The sequence below is a fragment of the Podarcis melisellensis genome (genome assembly GCF_964234715.1).
Source record: "Podarcis melisellensis genome assembly, chromosome: 6".
In the NCBI taxonomy this organism is placed as follows: Eukaryota; Metazoa; Chordata; class Lepidosauria; order Squamata; family Lacertidae; genus Podarcis; species Podarcis melisellensis.
This window is the reverse complement of record NC_138538.1, coordinates 84,272,299-84,291,172: the sequence shown is the minus strand read 5'-3', so window position 1 is coordinate 84,291,172 and position 18,874 is coordinate 84,272,299. Positions and strand designations below refer to the sequence as shown.

At 42.2% G+C, this 18,874-nt stretch overlaps 2 long non-coding RNA genes across 2 annotated transcripts in view; both read left to right on the top strand.

Annotated features, from left to right (window-relative positions):
- Positions 1 to 812: 812 nt before the first annotated feature.
- Positions 813 to 18,874, top strand: part of LOC309371915 — a 399,586-nt gene continuing 381,524 nt past the window's right edge. Inside the window, exon 1 of the long non-coding RNA XR_014169347.1 lies at positions 813 to 1,230. This is a non-coding gene — a long non-coding RNA (uncharacterized lncRNA). The remainder of the gene's footprint in view (positions 1,231 to 18,874) is intronic.
- On the top strand, positions 8,765 to 13,842 carry LOC309371901. Its single transcript, XR_014169331.1, has 2 exons — positions 8,765 to 9,231; positions 13,694 to 13,842. It is a non-coding gene; the product is annotated as an uncharacterized lncRNA (long non-coding RNA).

Sequence of the window (18,874 nt, the reverse complement as noted above, 5' to 3'; positions counted from 1 at the left end):
TAAACGGTGTTTCCGTGCGCTGCTCTGGTTCGCCAGAAGCAGCTTAGTCATGCTGACCACATGACCCGGAAGCTGTACGTCGGCTCCCTCGGCCAGTAAAGAGAGATGAGTGTCACAACCCCAGAGTCGGCCACGACTGGTCCTAATGGTCAGGGATCCCTTTACCTTTTTTATCAGCCACTTGCGACCAAGTGAAGATGCCTGGGTGCCAGGAAGGTTCCTGACGTCTCCACCATCTAGAGGCACATGCCTGGGGATCATTGGGTCTTGACTGCTTTCACACACTAAGACCATATCTTGTAGAATTCTATTCATTATATTTTATCTGCACATTTGGAATGAATTTCAGGAACCAAAATGCTTCTTCTGCGCAGCCTGAGCAGGAGCAAGAGCAATAGTTGTCGCTTGTCTTCACTTACCCCATTGCCCTGCTCACAGTTGTGAAGAATATCCTCATGTTATGAATGGTCTGTGTCACCATTAAGAAAGAGAGGTAGGAAAAGGCCAATATATTTGTGGACTGCCCCTGGATAAATTGAAATTGAATTGAAATGCTTTATTGTCACTTGTACAACTTGTATACAGTGAGATTACATGAGCTCTCTTAGTCTTAATTCCCCTCATTTACTGTTGCACACCCACCAAACCCGAAAGTCAGTTGCCCTGTTGTTATCTTTCATTCAGCAGTCTAACAGCCCACGGATAGAAGCTGTTCTTTACCCTATTGGTGCGACTAATCATGCTTCTATATCTTCTGCCCGAGAGCAGGAGATCAAGAAAGTGCCGGCCAGGGTGTGAATCATCCCTGAGAATTTTCCTCACACTCCTGAGGCAATGTTCTTCCACAATGTCATCCAGTGGATTCACAGGAGAGCCCATAATATCTTGCGCTGTATTCACCACCCTCTGTAGGCACTTCCTATCAGTTGATGTCCAACCAGCAATTTTTCATCTTTAGGTTCTCTTCTTTAGGTTCTTAACCTAGCTCAAGGCTGTCATCTGAACTAGCCAGATGTTTAACTGAGAATCAATCACGGTCAGCTCATCATTTGTAAAATAAGTCTTTAGAGCCATCCAGCCCCAAAATGGAAACTTGACATTCTGTTTTGGCGACTGCAACCATGGTTTAAGGAGCCATTTTGTGCCTATCTTATATATCTGAGCTTCTAACACTGCTTCCTATACAGTGGTACCTTGGGTTACATACACTTCAGGTTACATACGCTTCAGGTTACACACTCCGCTAACCCAGAAATAGTGCTTCAGGTTAAGAACTTTGCTTCAGGATAAGAACAGAAATCGGGCGCTGGCGGCGCTGGCGGCAGCAGGAGGCCCCATTAGCTAAAGTGGTGCTTCAGGTTAAGAACAGTTTCAGGTTAAGTACGGACCTCTGGAACGCATTAAGTACTTAACCCGAGGTACCACTGTAGATATTCTCATCAGAGCAGGATCCCCCAAATTCAACCCTTTTTTGTTGTTGTTGAAATTCTGTGCCAGCACTAGTTTTTCTATTAGTAATTCCATTGTCAAGCTCTGCAGGCAGTCTTATAGCTCACCACTGGAATGCATGGATTCCCCCCCCCCCATATTTTTATGGCATATATATTTTTCAGAGCCACGTGTATTATATTTTGAGAGAGATATCTTGAATTATGCCACCTGATCTGTTACAGCAGGTTGTTGTTTTCCTTCCCCTCTAGAAAGCTAAATGAGCTGGCAGCTTTTTACATCTATCTTTTATTTACACATAGATGGTGCCATTCAAGGATATAACCTTTTCTCTAACTGTTTTACTGGGGGAATCATTCATTCTTAACTGACACCCCCCATCAATCCTCACCTTCAGACAGCAAAGAACATCAGTTCATAGTGTATTACGTTGGAATGGGTGAAAAATTTATATTCCTAAAGAGGGGCTTGGAAGATTACTTCTTGCTTGGTTTCAAACCTGATGAAATCAGGTGCTTCCTCCATTTCATTTTCCTTTGCTGACCTCCATTTCTAAGACTAGATCGGTGGACCAACAAGGGCAGCTACAACCAGTCCAATATATGCATTACTTCAAACAGCAATTTTCTAAGCTATGAAGGAGCCCTGTGTTCTAATCCTGCATTTGAAAGCCAAGCAAAATGGCCTTTTCTCTAAGCTCCCACATCAAAGGAGTAGTATTTCTGTAATCAAGGGGTAGTATTTGCACTAATGACCTTAATGAGATTATTACAAGATAGTATAGTCCCACCTGTTTCACCAGTTATACAACATAGTATATGGACGGGGCGGGGGGGTATGCAAGCTCAGTTTGATTTCGAATTGACTTGGTGTTTCAGAGTTTCCTTGGTGAACATCCATCTCACAGCACCAGCCAGGGCAGTTGACTCCTTGAAAACCTCCCCTAGACACAAAAAGAGATGTTATTAGCAATGGAAGGACACAACATCAAGTGCTTGCAAGACCAACATTTGCATAAATAAATAAGATACTCACCCAATGAGTATCTAATTGATTGGGTTTTCTGGCCCCATAGTTCACAGGAACCACTGAGGAATGTAATTGAAAGTAAGGAGCTAAAGTGGAAGAACATTTCTACAAAACCCTACGAAACATCTCGGTTTGGGCACCTGAGAACATGTGTATTTTCTTTAATGCACCACAAAAGCCAACACACACAAACACAAAAATACAAACACAAATCAAATGCAGAAAGCCACTTCACTCTCACATGAGCAAGGCTTTGGATATCTTAGATGATCATGATTAAAATGCATTTTGTAACTTTAAATATGGTTTTTGTAAGCTAATAACCAGGAGCGCAATGCCCAACTTTGTGCATTTTGCAACCTGGTGAGTTAATGTTTGCTAGAGACATTTACATCTAATGATATATTCATCTCTATTACTTTTAAACGTGTACCATATTTCTCAAATTCTGTTCTATACTTTTATGTGTTTTTTTAAAAAAGTAAAATTTGTTTTAACCCAGTTGAAATTGAAAACTAAAGCTGTGAGCTTTGCAGAGCAGAATGTAAGAACTTTGAGAAGGAACAGCTTAGGGTTTAGCAACTGCATGGCAACCAGGACAGAGCAAGTTATGTTATGTACTGAAGTTCTCACCCTGGGCCAGCAGGGGGATACTGTAGGTAGTTATGCAAATAAGGGATCGAAAGTGACGTTCAGTGATTGGATAGTTGCAGAAAGTTGTTACAGTTACGGTGTACTGGAGCTCTATATAAGCAGGCTGACTGAACCCTTCAGTTCAGTTCTGTTCTGGCCTGTGTATAAACAAGAGCTGTTTGAAGAATCGCTGTGTCGTCTGATATGTTCACCCGCAACTTAACAAGTTACATTTGTGCGTGTGTGTGTTTTAATGAATGAGTTTTGCTTACAAAGAGCTAAGAAGCAAGCAGGATGGGCTGTGGGATGTGTACTGTGAAAAAAGCAATCTAGGTTTTGCTGCTTTGATTTGCAGAAACTTTAGGCTTAAAATGTCCCCATGCACACGAAGAGACAATATTGAGACAAACTCGGATTTTGTCTGGCTGTTTTTGCAACCCCATGGTATTCTACATCCATATGGGCATATGAAGACAGTTCTGTCTCAGTACCAATTACGGAGGAGCTAAGCAAGAGAAGGCAATTTGGGGTGGAAAATACAATTACAGAGCAGGACTATTGGGACTGAGAAGACCAAGAATTTGTAGAAAACTTAAAACAGCAGAAATCCAGAGAGGCGCTTCCTTCTCTCAGGCCTCCCCCTTTTCCTATTTTTGCATGTTATAAGGACCTGTAGCCTGGCTCCTTTGTGTATGTGAATATACCCTATCCTATATGTTTGTGCGTGGGCTAGAGTTAGTGTATTAGGTAGGGCTGGGCGATATATCATCCAAAACCGGTTTGAAGTCCATATCTGAATATCGGTTTCATGGTTTTTGACCTGGCAATAAATTGCAAATCATGATGTTGTTGGGTTTTGTGTGTGTGTGTGTGTTATGCAAAAATCACAATATGGGAAAAACCATAAAAACAGCGAATGCTTCTACATAGCTCCATCCTTATTTCAGACATCTTGATATACAGTGGTACCTCTAGCTGCGGACACAATCCGTTCCGGGGTGCCATTCGCACCCCGAAAAGTCCGCAACTAGAGCGGCGCTTCTGCGCATGTATGAAGCGTGCAGAACGTTTCTGAGCATGCGCAGGGCGAAACCCAAAAGTACAGTGGTACCTCGGGTTAAGTACTTAATTTGTTCTGGAGGTCTGTTCTTAACCTGAAACTGTTCTTAACCTGAAGCACCACTTTAGCTAATGGGGCCTCCTGCTGCCGCCACGCCACTGGAGCACGATTTCTGTTCTGATCCTGAAGCAAAGTTCTTAACCTGAAGCACTATTTCTGGGTTAGCGGAGTCTGTAACCTGAAGCGTATGTAACCTGAAGCATATGTAACCTGAGGTACCACTGTAAACACTTCTGGGTTTGCCGCATCTGCAAGCCGAAAAGACGCAGCATGAACCTAATGCAACATGAGTTATGGCTGTATATCGCAATGTTTGGCTGGTGATATATCGTGAACTTGAAAACCAGATATCACCCAGCCCTAAGTAGGGTAATTCCTTCGCTTCAATCTCTATTCATCCTTGCAGGGCAGGTTAATAATACAGTGGTACCTCGGGTTAAGTACTTAATTCGTTCCGGAGGTCCATTCTTAACCTGAAACTATTCTTAACCTGAAGCACCACTTTAGCTAATGGGGCCTCCTGCTGCCACTGCGCCACCGCCACACAATTTCTGTTCTCATCCTGAAGCAAAGTTCTTAACCCAAGGTACTATTTCTGGGTTAGCGGAGTCTGTAACCTGAAGTGTATGTAACCTGAAGCATATGTAACCTGAGGTACCACTGTAATAATAATAAATAATAATAATAATAATAATAATAATAATAATAATAATGAAAAAGTCCTAAGCCTGTATTACTTAATTAGGAAATAAAGCTTTGACTTTTCATTTTTGGTCAGGTTCTTTTACACTGGTATCCTTGCAGCCTCCTTTGCAAAGCAAATATTTCTGAGTTGTCTGTCAGACTCGATCAACATGGCATAAACAGGGAAGGCTGCTGCTGAAAGTTTATTTTTATATTTATTTATACTGCAGCTTCTTCCCTGACAGGGAATCAGATAAAACAGAAACAGCTAAGAACTGAAAAAACCACAATCTGTCCATTTCCACGCCAAACTGGATTCGTAAGCAGATCCTCTGCCATCGGTTCCCCCTCCAACCCACCAAATAGGATTGCTTTGCCTGTTATTAATTTTTTAACAAGAAACTGCTTTCTCATAGAAAAAGAGGATGTTTAAAACACATAAAACATTAATAATGAATGCTGAATATTTTTTTCCAGGTTTCCCGGTCACCAAAATGTGCAAGTTTATTAAATAAAATCCAGACAGCTCAGTATTCTACAAATCTAAAGTAATTCAATTTTCTGTCCAAGTTTTCTTGCAACAGAAACTAATTTTAACAACACTCTTGTGCAAAGAGCCGCACATTAGGAGTTGAAAGCATTGCGAAAGCCTACATGCTATGCCGAAACACCAGGAGACCACTTTCCCTTTTATTCTTTTTTTTTACATTCCCTCTATAAATGAGGATGCAGTTACCTTATACCAGGAAAGCGTTCCTGAAGTGCATTCTGTAAAAAGAGCGGGTGCACGAAAGATTAGACCTGCCGATCCCGTAAAAATAACAGGATTTTGAGCTGCACACACAGTAAAGATTAACCGCGTGGATAAATTCGGTGACTTTGTACAAGGGTAGGCAGATTTGTAACTGACAAGGAGAAAGAAAATCTTCCGAAAGGGATACCTGCTGCGCGGAAAAAGCATTTGTCAAAAGTGTCTCTCGTTGTTTATCAGTATTTGTTGCCTATCCAAACTGGGCTCATATGGTAAGGTAGAAACCATTAAAAACCAAAAGTAACAGTTTAATATAAATATTAAAACTCTTTATGTTTTCAACATTCCCACCATGTTGTATTGTACTTTACTATAAATACAATGCAGTGGGAATGTTGAAAACATAAAGGATATTAAAATTTCTGTCATCAGTTTCAACCTAATCCAGGGAGCACGCCAGTAAGAAGCTGAGACTCGGATTTCATCATATACCGCAGAGAACATCATTACTTATTTGCAGCACAGAATTCATTATCTTCCCTGACATTATATTCCCTAACCCCTTTCTTCCACAATCTTTCCCAATCCTCAAACATTGTGTTATGTCCTACATCTCTTGCCCATCGGAGCCCCATTTGCACCCAGAGCGGAACACAACCCACATCTGCACATCTGCACGTGCGCGGGTCGCGATTCACCGTTTCTGTGCATGCGCGTTCCGTTACTTCCGGGTCGCTGTGGAGCGTAACCTGAAAACACTCAACCTGAAGCGACTTTAACCCGAGGTATGACTGTGTCTTATAATAAGTCACTTACCCTTTTTTATATAACATTTTATGAAATTTCCAAAAACAAGAACAAGAACAATACAAAAACAAAACAAAACAAACTGACTTCCCCCTTTCTTGGTGCCATTATTAATCAACATACTGCATGTCTATTGTTAAATTTGAAAACCATTTGAATACCCTATTGTCCATTTCATAGTCAAATTATAAGTATTTCTAAAACCCTGCTAATGTATTCACCTGTGTACAATGCTGCTGTATATATGCAAGAAACATCTTCCATTCTTCCTTAAACTCGTTGTCATCTCTTCCTTTTTGTTTCATTGTCAATTTTGCCATTTCAGCATATTCCATTGTTTTAAGTTGCCAATCTTCTTTAGCTGAGACACCTTATTCTTTCCAATGTTGGGCTAGTAGTGTCCGTTCAGCCGTAGTTGCATACATAAATCATGTCCTCCCTAAAAGAGGGTTACGTGGGGGAAAATAGCCTTATACACGAAAAAATACGGTATGTTGGAAGCCACTCAGGCAACCGAGTCACATGGGCGGGGTATAAATAATAATGACAACAGCAGCAACAACAACAATCTGTCTGGGTTATCCCAGTCACTCTGGGCGGCTTCCAACAAATTAAAAGATGTTGCAACATCAAACATTTAAAACCGGTTGATGTCATAGCACAATTGTCAAAAGATCAAGGCAACAGACTCTTTGATTGGCTGGAGGTTCTATTGACTGAAGGAAGAGCTGACAGTGGAGAGAAAAATTGGTGGTGATGTCATGTGACTCATGCCTACCTGTGTGGGATTAACTCTGGATAATTGTCAGAAGCCCTGAAGATACAAACCCTTCTTCTTCTTCTTCTTTTTAAAATAATTTTTTATTAAATTTTTCCACCATAATAACACAAACCACAAAGCAAATTAATACACAAAAACAGAAAAGGAAAAAGAGAAATAGAGGAAAAAAAGAAAAAAGAAGAAAAGGGAGGGGAAAGGGGGGGAACAATAAACAAATAGACAATAATAACAAACTTAATTCTTCACAAATCCAACATTTTAAACATCTTGATTGACTTCCTCAAATCCCTCCCTTCTGAGTTTCCTTGTAATTTAAAAGTAACAGCTTTCCAATATCATTATTAAACTACAACAATTCCCAATTATACTCATCTTATTCACTTTTCTTGACATTCTGAATCCCATTTATTTAATTATAACTTAATTTGTCCTGGACTTATTTGTTTCTTTCAAGTAATTTCTATTTTTTTATATTACAATATTTGTTCAAATAGTCCTTGAATTTCCTCCAGTCCTCTTGAAACTACTCTTCTTTCTGGTCGCGGATTCTTCCAGTCAGGTTACCTAGCTCCGAAAAGTCCATCATCTTCATTTTCCATTGTTGGTAGTTCTTGTGTTTTCCACTTTTTAGCAAGTAATATTCGAGCGGCCGTTGTGGCATACAAAAATAATTTAACATCTTTCTTGGGCAATTCTAAACCTGTTATTCCAAGGAGAAAGGCCTCTGGTTTCTTAATAAATGTATATTTCAACATTTTTTTCAGTTCATTATAAATCTTCTCCCAGAAGTCTTTCACCTTGAGACAAGTCCACCACATATGGAAAAAAGTACCTTCTTTTTCTTTATATTTCCAACAAAGATTATCACTTTTGTGATAAATCTTTGCTAATTTTACAGGGGTCAAGTACCATCTATACATCATCTTCATAATGTTTTCCTTTAACATCGTACATGCAGTGAACTTAACCCCTTTCCTCCATAGCCTCTCCCAGTCCTCCATCATTATATTATGTCCTCCATCCCTTGCCCAATCAATCATGACCGATTTAACTTGTTCATCCTTTGTATGCCACTCCAACAACAAACTGTACATTTTAGACATATTCTTATCATTAGCATCTAACAACTCCGTTTCCAATTTGGTTTTTTCTGTTGCAAAACCATTTCTCTTATCCATCTTATATAATTCGTTAATTTGATAATATTGCAACCAATTCACTTTATCTTTAATTTGTTCAAATGGTTTTAATTTAAAACCTTCCTGATTCTCTAACAACAAATCTGAATACCTCAACCATTTGTTTTCCATATTTAACTTTTTGGGGGCCTGTGAATGGATTGGTGAAATCCATTTTGGTGTTTTTCTTACTAAGAGATCTTTGTATCTAGTCCATACATTGTATAATGCCTTTCTAATTACATGATTCTTAAAACCCCTGTGGGCCTTTACCTTGTCATACCATAGATATGCATGCCATCCAAATCGATTACCCAGTCCCTCCAAGATACAAACCCTTCTTAGCAGTAGATCTACCAAGTCACGAAATCGTAATAAGCAGGAGAAACATTCCGGTCTTCTCCGTCTTCCACAGAGAACCGATTGCCTTTCCCTGTTTCCTGAAGGACCCTTTGCAGTACAGAGACGACGCAAGCAGCATTGATCCCATTCAGCAGCATTTAATAGTTGAAACGAATAGCTTAATTGTGCAGCCGTTTTCGGTGCGCGGTGCATGGCTGGGATTATAGGCAGAACTATTACATTTTTATGAACTCGTAAACTCTGGGAGTCCAGACTGCAGCATAAAGATGCTTCCATTTCCAGTACAGGTTAATAAGTAACACACACCCTTTTGTCGCCCATCGTTTCGCCCACAAAGGTTATATTGTAACGAATTTAAATGAATAGCTTAGTGCAGGTCTGAAGGATTACATCCATGTAGACCAATGGTTAATAATGAAAAAGGAATCAAACTAAGGTGAGATGATTTTTTTAAAAAAAGTTCCTATTGCTAGATCATTCTCTGCACAAAAGCCCCCAGGGATTAGCTTTGTTTGAAGATTATTTGCATTTAAATTGCAAAGATATATTACACTTCATATATTTTATGAATGAGGTTAAAAGCTTAAAGCCATTGCTTACATAGTCCCTTAAACACTAAGGTTACCAAAGTGCTTTGAATTCTGTCTCGGAGGAGATATCGGCCGGCGCATTTCTCCTGAAATGATGAAGGGCAAAGAAGAAGCAAATTGTCCCCTCCCTACAATGTGAGATCAGCAATGAGGTGTGGATGGCACTGCCAGGGGTTAAATATATTATTTTTTAGTACTAAAGGTGGTTGGTTTTTTTAAAAAATGAAATCTATGGGAACAAAAACCTATGTCACTTGAAGTTGTGATGGTTCAATTGATGTTTGATGCCTGGTGCACAAAAGCCCCCTGCCCTGGTAAATGCTAAATGTGTGAATGTGGGGGGAGAGATTCTCATCAGGATCACAGATGCGATGGGAAGGTTTAAATTGCATCTCCTCTTATATGCCAAAGTCTTGATGAGAATTGGGTGGGGACCATTAGACAACCATGTTATTGTTGTTTAGTTGTGTCCGACTCTTTGTGACCCCATGGACCAGAGCACGCCAGGCACTCCTGTCTTCCACTGCCTCCCGCAGTTTGGTCAAACTCATGCTGGTAGCTTCGAGAACACTATCCAACCACCTCATCCTCTGTCGTCCCCTTCTCCTTGTGCCCTCCATCTTTCCCAACATCAGGGTCTTTTCCAGGGAGTCTTCTCTTCTCATGAGGTGGCCAAAGTATTGGAGCCTCAGCTTCAGGATCTGTCCTTCCAGTGAGCACTCAGGGCTGATTTCCTTAAGAATGGGTGGGTTTGATCTTCTTGCAGTCCATGGGACTCTCAAGAGTCTCCTCCAGCACCATAATTCAAAAGCACCAATTCTTCAGCGATCAGCCTTCTTCAGACAACCATAGCTTAAGTCAAACCACCACCTGAACAAGTCTGCAGACATGGTCTGACTTCTCGCAGCACTGCTCACTCCAATGGGTTCTTCTGCCCACACAAAACAACTGGCAAACCATTGGCCCAAAAGCCTAGTAGCCCTTGGCTGGAGAGTCCCAACATCCATACTCTCAGGAGTGCTGAATTCTAGAATTGTAGAGTTGCGAGGCACCATGAGGATCATCTAGTCCAACCGCTTGCAATTGCAGGAATTATTTGGTCCAAAGTTAGGCTCAAACCCATGACCCTGAAATTGAGAGTCTGACGCTCTACCACAGGCTTCCTCAAACTCGGCCCTCCAGATGTTTTGAGACTACAATTCCCATCATCCCTGACCACTAGTCCTGCTAGCTAGGGATCATGGGAGTTGTAGGCCAAAAACATCTGGAGGGCTGAGTTTGAGGAAACCTGCTCTACCAGCTGAGCTATCCCAGCATCCAACCTCTCTGAGCGCTGAAATCTAAAGAGGCTATAGGATGGAAGTGGAGCAGGCTTAAATAGTCCTTGTGCTTTCAAATGAATACTTTCTTTCTTTTTTAATAACTTTTTATTCAAAATTAAAACTAAACATATTATTCAGAAATATATCATCCTTATTTTTCCTCCCTTTCCCCCTCCCTCCCCTCCCTTCCCCCACAGAACCCCCCCCCGACTTCCCTCAGTTCCAGTCTTTGATTTCTCTAAAAATGCTGTTTTCTGCATGCTACACAGTTGTATAGATCCTCAAACTATTTAGCTGATTATTATCAATAAAAAGTTTGTGAATGTTTATTCAAAACCAGCCAAGGAGTCCAGTTCGCTTTGTTGTGCCTTCAAATACTTTTTAAAGGGTTCCCATTCATCTTAAAGTCAGTTACCCTTGTCCCATAGCTTATATGTCAGTTTTGCCAGTTCTGCATAGTCCAATTTTTCTTGCCATGATTCTTTAGTTGGGGTTTCTTCAATCTTCCATCCTTGTGCTATTAAAGCAAATGAATAAATATTTTCAATAAATATTTATGGCTTAAGAGCGCTCATGGTTTGGTGAAGGGTTATCAAGCAGTGGATGTCCACAAAAGGAACCAATATGCGTGGGGAAGCCATGTGATCCAGACATGCTGGTCTCTCAATGGTGTGGAGGCCCTGTACGCAAACAGCTGCTCCCATGTAGGGCTTCTTCTGTAGACAATTGTGCTCAAATGCACTATGGATGGAGGCTGGGCCTACATCAGAGTGCTACGCGAAGGGTGAAAAGTGTGCTCAAAGAATTGGAAAAGGAACCACAAGGATCATCTAGTCCAGTGTTTCCCAACCTTGGGTCTCCAGCTGTTTGAGGACTACAATTCCCATCATTCCTGACCACTGGTGTTGCTAGCTAGGGATGATGGGAGTTGTAGTCCAAAAACAGCTGGCAACCCAAGGTTGGGAAACACTGATCTAGTCCAACCCCCTGTAATGCAGGAATGCTTTGCCCAATGTGGGACTCCAATCCACAACCCTCAGATTAAGAGTCTCATGCTTCACCAACTGAGCTAGCTCTTTGAACTGTGAGCACCTTTCACATGAACAACATTTGAACAGAACCAAGGTGTAGAGGTTAAGGGGGAAGGCACTTGCAAAGGGCTTTTGGGTGGTATTGTAAATGCCAACATTAGTTTTATTCAGAGTAAACCCATTTCTCTCCTTCTCCCCACCCTGTCACAGCTTGAAAATCCTATGTGAACTGCCGCCGAAACTCTAAATTTCATCCCCTGATCTGCGAAGAGAAGGCACAGATTTATGGGTTTGCAGTGGCGTAGCGTGGGTTGTCAGCACCCGGGGCAAGGCAAGTAATTTGTGCCCCCTAACCCGTGGATTTGTGCCCCCTAACCCTAACTCCCAGATGTTGCGCCCGGTGCGGCCGGCCTCCCCTGCACCCCCCACGCTATGCCACTGTGAGTTTGAACCCTGTTTGTTTGTATATGATTTTAGACAACCGGTTTATTAGTTTTATGTTGCATTTCTGTTTTATATACTGTTTATATACTGTTCACTGCTTAGACGTTTAGAAATATTAAATGGTTTATAAATGAATGAATGAATGAATGAAGTAACAGGGACATGCCCTCCATTATGACGTGTCTATTCCTGGATGACTTTCCAGAGAATTTTGGTAAGAAAAAGTATTTAAGGGGAGTAAGATGAGGGAGCTGGTTACAGAATGAGTTAGAGAATTATTGTCTTAGAGATGTATAGAATTAAAGAGTAATATTCTTGCCTTTTCCTTTTGGGGCATAAAGGGTATTTGAGGTGCAGCAGCTCCAAATTGGACCCCAGACTGTGGGTGCCCAGTGAACCCCATGACATCATGATGGTACTGTGATTGTGGCGCAGGTGCCCGTGTGTTCTGGTGCCATGGTGGCAACTGGGCCAGGACTTGTGGTCTGCCATGGGGCCTCTGTTGGGGCTCGCTGGACTTGGAAGCCCTTTCGCTGCTGCAGTGGCCCCCAACAGAGGCCAGAGTGCCAGAGGCTGGGCAGCGGCAGGGGGCAGAGGCCAGGCACCCACAGCAAAAAAATTGTGGGTGCCTGGGCCCTCAGAATTTGGTGCCGCTGCCTCAGTGGTTCCAACTCCTTCCTGCACTCTCCAGAAGATGTCCGGGACAGCAAACACAGCTGTCAGGTACCCCACCTTGAGCTCCTTAGAAGATAAAGATGGAATATAATAAAATAAGATCCTGAAGCTGAGGCTCCAATACTTTGGCCACCCCATGAGAAGAGAAGACTCCCTGGAAAAGACCCTGATGTTGGGAAAGTTTGAGGGCACAAGGAGAAGGGGACGACAGAGGACGAGATGGTTGGACAGTGTTCTCGAAGCTATTAACATGAGTCTGACCAAACTGCGGGAGGCAGTGGAAGACAGGAGTGCCTGGCGTGCTCTGGTCCATGGGGTCACGAAGAGTCGGACACGACTCAACAACTAAACAACAACAGCAACATAATAAAATAAATGGTAAATAAATTCAGTGACAGAATATAGAGCATGACAATACAGCCCAATTTCTCTTTACTGATTTGTTAATTGTTTTATATCCTTTATGTTGCAGTAGTGATGTTCCACCATGTTATTTATTTTATATAAGCAGCTTTGTGACTTGTGTGAGTGAAAAGTGGCATAGAAATAGAATAAACAAAATTAATGAAATGAAACTGAGTAGTCTCCACATCAGCTTTCTCCAATTTGCCCTGTGACCATGGACCCAAGAAAGGTGGTGATTCCTGTGTTGGAGTGTCAGACCAGGGAGACCAGGGTTCAAGACCCCACTAATGCATGAAAGCTTAAAGGTGACCTTGGTTGCTCACTGTCTCTTAGCCTACCCTAGCTCAGAATTTTTGTGACGATTAAATAAAGACCTTGAGCTCCTTGAAGGAAAAGTGTAATAATAAAAACAATTGTCTTTTCTCTTCCAGGTAGATGATCTTATCATTGAAGTCTTGGGGGCAGCAGCAAGGCCAGATTAAGGTGGCTGGGGGGCCTGATTCAGTACTCCAGAAAGAGTTCCCTCTTCCATCTTAATCATGAATTTGTGACATTTTGGTTGATCCTAATAAAGGTATCTTACCCTGGCTTTCAGGATTTTTCTATTGGACCAACCGAACTTAACTATAATTATTGAGTTCATTCCACCATTAAAAATAGTTGCATGCCCTTCATTATATGAAGTCATGCTAACTTAACAGCCTAAACCTATACATTCAAAGATTAGGTCCTCTTGCAGTCAGTACTGCTGATCTCAAAGCAAATATGTGCAGGGTGATAGCTGTGCTTTTAAGGAACAGCCACAAAAATAGTCGCATAGAAATTTCCCCCCTTCATTATTCAAAGGTATATTGGCATACAGCTTAATCCTATGCAGCTTATCAAGAAATGGAAGCGTTTCTAAAAATGTTACTTATTTTTTTGGTGACAGTTCAGTGAAAAAAAGAAGCTAAATCTAGAAATTCTTTGAAATGTTAAAGATAAAGGTGAGGGCATGGGAATGATTAAGCAAAATACCCATCTCTCCCTAAAGTCTCATTTTCATAATAACCGCTTATTATCTGTTCTATTACAAAAATATCCTTGCAGCAGTTTTCCCCCTTCTGTTATAATGAAAGCAATAGATCGCATCTAAAACTTTCCCCCCACTTTTAATCTTATTTCATTACAGTTCCTGGCCTTGTAGTTGAGAATAATGTGCTGGGAGGCAACCTAGTATATGCACTAAGGAAGAGAATAAGCTTTTCTCGCTATGTCGTTTAATGCAATAATCTTTACAATGCAATAGTGTTAGATTTGCTTGGGTAGAAATCTGCTAGAATATTTTCCAGGAGTCTAAAAATCTTCTAGAATAGTTTCTAAAAGCAACTAGCTGGCTAACGGCATATACAAGTATATTAAGCCCCATTGAATTCAATGAAACTTTCTGTCATGGCCTTAGAGATGGTCTGCATCTCTTGGTCTCAGGCCATCAACTAAAATGGGAGTAGCTAACCTGCAGCTATTGGTGGGCTCCAATCAGCCATAGCTAGCTTGGCCAATGGTCACGGATGATGCAAGTTGTACTATAGTTCAGCAACAACTGGAGGAACAAAGGTTTGCCACCCGTCTAAAATAATGGGTGCAATAATACTGACCTATCTTATTTGTGACAATTGCTGAGAGGATAGGACATGCTTTAAACCTAAAAACACCCCACCACTTTATTTCTTAATCTTGCTGAAACCCACAGGAGTGGACAGTGCCCTTGTTCTTGCATCTGGGGTCCACTGTGAGAACAGGGTGCTGCATGGGGGGCGGGGGCGGGAAAAGGATTTGGCCCGTAGGATTTTGGCACATTTGGTTAGCAATGTTGTTGAACTTCAAAATTAGCCTGATTTCACATAGTCCATTTCTATAAGATGATGATGATAACAGAATATTAAAAAACCATAAGACATCAAATATAAAAAGCTTAACTAAACATGGCTGCCTTCAGATGTCTTCTAAAAGTCAGATAGTTGTTTATTTCCTTGACATCTGATGGGAGGGCATTCCACAGGGCAGGCACCACTATTGACAAGGCCCTCTGCCTGGTTCCCTGTAACCTCCATTCTCACAGTGAGGGAACCACCAGAAGGCTCTCGGCGCTGGATCTCAGTGTCTGGGCTGAATGATGGGGGTGGAGACATTCCTTCAGGTATACAGGATCAAGGCCGTTTAGGGTTTCAAAGGTCAGCACCAACACTTTGAATTGTGCTTGGAAACATACTGGGAGCCAATGTAGGTCTTTCAGGACCGGTGTTATGTGGTCTTGGTGGCCACTCCCAGTCACCAATCTAGTGGGGAGGATCTGCACCCCCTAGTCTTTACAACTCACCTCCTCGCTTTTTTGGCTGTGGCTGAATTCATAGCAAAAGGAGGAATTAAGGTCTCTCTCTTTACTACCCCCTCTCTCTGGCCCTAGGAATGCCATAGCAGCCTTTTCAGTGCCAGGCCTCCTGGAAAACAATACTGGTTCAAATGAGTGTAATACAGCTACGTTCATAGCCCATTTCCCCGATTCAAACAGGAGACGTTAAATCTACTCTGCATCTATCTTCGCTAGTACATTATGTAATTAGGATCCTTTTAGCAAAATGATGTTTGCGATGCGTTTGGCAGTCGGAACATCTGAAACTGGAGCTGTGATGCATTCTAGAAAGGGTACAATAACTATATCCCAAAGACTTTAAAGACATCTCGGCTACGGTATTTGTGTCATAAAATCATTTACACAGAGCCAGACTGCAACAACATTTTTTTTTTTTTAATCATGCAAGTGCGTGTGTGTGTTGGTGGTATTGATTTTTCGCTGTCACAAACCATCTCACTTGTGAGATTAGGGCAACATTCTTTTACACCTAGGATCTCGTGAATAAAACCTACTCCTCTGTAGTCCTTTACCAGAGTTTCTATTCCTGTCGTTGGATGCCTATGAATGATTTCTGCTCCAAGCTAGGGCTTCCATTTTGAAGTTGACCCTATATTTGACTTGACCCTGACGCTCCCTTGTTGCCCCATCGCCCCCCACGTTTTGCAGCAGGGAGAAAGCTGTACTTATGGTGGTTCCCTACATGATTTAGGGGGATCCTCCAGAACTACAAGAAGCTCCCAGCTCCTGACATTTGCCCTTCTGTGTGTGGAGGGCAATGGGGGATGTGATGGGATGGAGGAGCTAGTAAGCACATCCTGCTCTTCCTTAAGCAGTTTTTATAGTTGGGGGTTTACAGGCCACTTAATAGCCCTGTGTTAAGAGCAAGTTAGGGATGCGGGTGGCGCTGTGAGTTAAACCACAGAGCCTAGGACTTGCCGATCAGAAGGTCGGTGGTTCAAATCCCGGCGACGGGGTGAGCTCCTGTTGCTCGGTCCCTGCTCCTGCCAACCTAGCAGTTCGAAAGCATGTCAAAGTGCAAGTAGATAAATAGGTACCACTCTGGCGGGGAGGTAAACGGCGTTTCCGTGCGCTGCTCTGGTTCGCCAGAAGTGGCTTAGTCATGTTGGCCACATGACCCGGAAGATGTACGCCGGCTCCCTCGGCCAATAAATCGAGATGAGCACCGCAACCCCAGAGTCGGCCACTACTGGACCTAATGGTCAGGGGTCCCTTTACCTTTTTAAGAGCAAGTTGGCTGAATCACATTCCATTATTATAGTAAGAAATTGGAGGTGAAGTAATAACAATTTAAAAATAATTCTTTGCAACCTGCCCATCTGGTTCAGTTGCCCCAGCCACTCTGGCCAGCTTCCAGCATATACACAACAAAACATCAAACATTAAAACATCCCTGCCTTCAGATGTCTTCTAAAGGTTGTATAGCTACTTATCTCCTTGACATCTGATGGGAGGGCATTCCCACAGGGTGGGCGCCACCACCGAAAAGGCCTTCTGCCTGGTTCCCTATAACCTTACTTCTCGCAGTGAGGGAACTGCCAGAATGACATCGGAGCTGGACATCAGTGTCCAGGCTGAACAATGGGGGTGGAGAAGCTCCTTCAGGTAGACAGGGCCAAAGCCATTTAGGGCGATCAGCACCAACACATGGAAACGTACTAGGAGCCAATGTGGATCCTTTAGGACCGGTGTTGCATGGTTCCGGCAGCTGCTCCCAGCCACCAGTCTAGCCGCTGCATTTTGGATTAGTTGTAGTAATTAGTTTTACTAGGGTCTATAGTTTATAGTTTAAAGGTGGTTCAGCTCTGGCTGACCCACCCATGAGGCAAGGTTCAGCAATTGGCAGCAGGATCCACAGGGCCATCAATCCCAGTGTAGATCTTTATTCTCTGCTAGTTCTTGACGTAGAGCTTCACTCACCCCTTCCCTGGTGCGGGGAGAGGTGCCATTTTGTGGTTTGCCTCAGGCGTCGAAATGCCTTGGGCTGGCCCTGGGTTCAGCAGAGTCCCTTGAAACTTGTCCCACCCTTGTTTCTTGTATTGGAAGGCCCAGATTTTTTCCTGATGACTGCACAGCTGAGGGAGTGCAACGTATAGAGTAGACAGAGATATGCAATGCCTTTCCAGAGGTCCCTGCCATGTTCAGACCCTTCATCCACATACACAACTGTCACCAGAATCAATGCCGGATTTACGTATAAGCTAAACAAGCTATAGCTTAGGGCCCCACTCTCTTGGGCGGCCCCAAAAAAATTAAAGGGGAAAAAAGTGGATGTACATTTCCAAAATATAAGATAAAAAATAAATAAAATAAAACCTACATAGAACAACAGTGTTTTGTGTTGTGTAGGCTCCTATGATGTAAGAAATGGACCCCGCCTGCTAGCCTGCTCCCTAAAATATCACTGGTTTGCTCATTTCTAACAGTGACAATTTGTTATTGACAAAGGACAGCTGGACATATTAAGGGCCCCATTACCTTCAGTAGCTGAGGGCCTCATCAAACCTAAATCCGGCCCTGACCATAATGGCTATACATCTACTGCAACTTCTACATTCACACAGTTCAGCTATACGCTCTTCATTAATATTTTGGATAAGAACAAAAACTTCTGACCAATTGTACAGCTGATGGCCACTGATAGCCAAGAAATAGAAGCTCGGGTCTCTAGTAATGTATTCGCACAAGTGAAAATCTCAACAACAAAAAGGCCTGATTAGTTTCATAATGAGGCAGAGAAAGATAATTGTACAAACTGAGCGATCTGCTGCAATTAGTTAAAAAAATCTGAAGCAAAAATGTCCGTCTTGCCAGCAAGCACTTGAAAATGATCTCACACACTTGAAAATGAACGCTCATTATTCTCCGAATGAAGTACAGTCGCTATAAAGGGTTGACACACATTCTTGACACTGCTGCAATGAACACGCAGTGCATAAACTGCTGAAATGAAAGGTCACATTCAGAAATGGCATTATTTTATCATGCTTAGATGTCAGAAAAGCTCATGAGACAGGTGCAGTCTGAAGAAGCCAGGAATAATTTATGTGATTTTCAGAGCTGCTAACTAGGATTATGATTATGGATGGCATCAAAATTCAGTATTGGAAGAGAGATTGATGATGAATTTCCCCAGTTCAGAAAATAGCCTTTCCAATAGAAGCGGCAAACCCTCCACCCAACCCGCTATCTCTCTAGC